The sequence below is a fragment of the Protobothrops mucrosquamatus genome, unplaced genomic scaffold (assembly GCF_001527695.2).
Source record: "Protobothrops mucrosquamatus isolate PMUCROS unplaced genomic scaffold, P.Mucros_1.0 scaffold2416, whole genome shotgun sequence".
NCBI classification, from domain to species: domain Eukaryota; kingdom Metazoa; phylum Chordata; class Lepidosauria; order Squamata; family Viperidae; genus Protobothrops; species Protobothrops mucrosquamatus.
In genome coordinates, this window is record NW_015388488.1 from 76175 (window position 1) to 77682 (window position 1508).

The 1508-nt window shown below is 46.2% G+C and overlaps 1 long non-coding RNA gene across 1 annotated transcript in view; it reads left to right on the plus strand.

The window, feature by feature from the left end:
• Window positions 1–1508, plus strand: part of LOC107295610 — a 10120-nt gene extending 8612 nt beyond the window's left edge. Inside the window, exon 3 of the long non-coding RNA XR_001549065.1 lies at window positions 1484–1508. This is a non-coding gene — a long non-coding RNA (uncharacterized LOC107295610). The remainder of the gene's footprint in view (window positions 1–1483) is intronic.

The following is a 1508-nucleotide window of genomic DNA, read 5'->3' on the forward strand; positions in this document are numbered from 1 at the left end:
ACTTGGTTATTCCAGCTTGCAGGACTGGCCTAGGGTAATTTTTAGAGGGGTTTTAATTATATTTTAAATTGGACAATATTTAAATATCTCTTTTAATTAATTTTAAATTTGTATTGTTATTTATGTATTTTAATTGATTGTCAGCCGCCCTGAGTCCTACGAGGAGAAGGGCGGGATATAAATCCAAATAATAAATAAAATAAATAAATAAATTTCATGTGTGTGGGGCGGGTTAGAAGGAGAGGCAGGGGGAGAGCGTGGGTGAGCCAGACAAAGGAAAGCATTGGAATAAATGCTGGTAAACAGTGATAGGAAGAACACGCAAGGTTATAAATCCACCTCACAGAGTGAAGAATATGAATCCCCAAAAGGGGTTGCTCTGTTGTGTCCTACTTCACAGAGGAGCTCTGTAATTTGATGGAGTACTAGGAAAAGATGTCTGTCTGAAGGCCTCTTTTATTTACCGTTGAAAGATGAGGAATCGTAAGAGCCAAGGCCTGGAAGTCCTCAGAATTGAACAGCATTTTAAAAACAGACTTGAGCGGGCACACCAGCCAGCAAGTCATTGCTTCCTTCTAATCTGCTATACACTGCAGATGGAGTGTCTTTCTCCCTAAATTATATTCATTCAAGTTTGCATCGTATCAGAACAGCACATGCATATTTTATGCAAGATTCTCTCTTTTTTTGTTCTCATTCTTTTAGAGGAAACCATATACAAGAAGCCTCCCTGAACCCTTCGACTTTTTTTTTTTTAATAAAAGGCATTTTTTATCATTGTTACTAGATAACCGTTGATGCAGTATGTCATTCTTCTTTCCAAGCATATAGGCTCTGGCTGTTTGCTCTCCCCTCGCTACCACCCAGGTGAAGTTACCTCCTCCTCCTCCTCAGCTGACCTGTGGAACTGCCTGCCACTCTGCTGGGGAGAGGGGGAACAAAGGGAACGGAAAACTATTATATCCCCAAGGTCCCCCTCCTTCCATGACTGCCAGTACTCCCATCTTCCTTTGTGCCATGCAGTCTACAGCAGTGGTTCTCAACCTGTGGGTCGGGACCCCATTTGGGGTCGATCGACCATTTCATGGGGGTCGCCAAGCAAGGCTGTCCGCCATTTTTTTTTGGTCCATTTTTTTCCCCTTTTCCGGCGGGTGCCTTACCTCCCTTGGGCTGGGCCAGCTGGTGGTCGGCCTGTTCCGTCTCTGCCGCTTGCCAGCTACGCCTCAGCCGGCGCAGGGGGCGGAACCACGCATGCGCGGCGCTCCCGGGCAGGGAAAGTCCTTGACTTACGACCGGTTGGGTAGTCCTCGACTTACGACCGGCTTAGTCCTCGACTTACGACCGGTTTAGTCCTCGACTTACGACCGGTTGGGGTCGCAGCATTAAAAAGGTTGAGAACCACTGGTCTACAGGTTTCTGGGATGTGTAGTTGGAAGATACGGCACTGAAACGGCCACAACTTTGCCGAGTTTCAATCTCGTAGGAGTCATGGGTTCTAGATTTTGGAT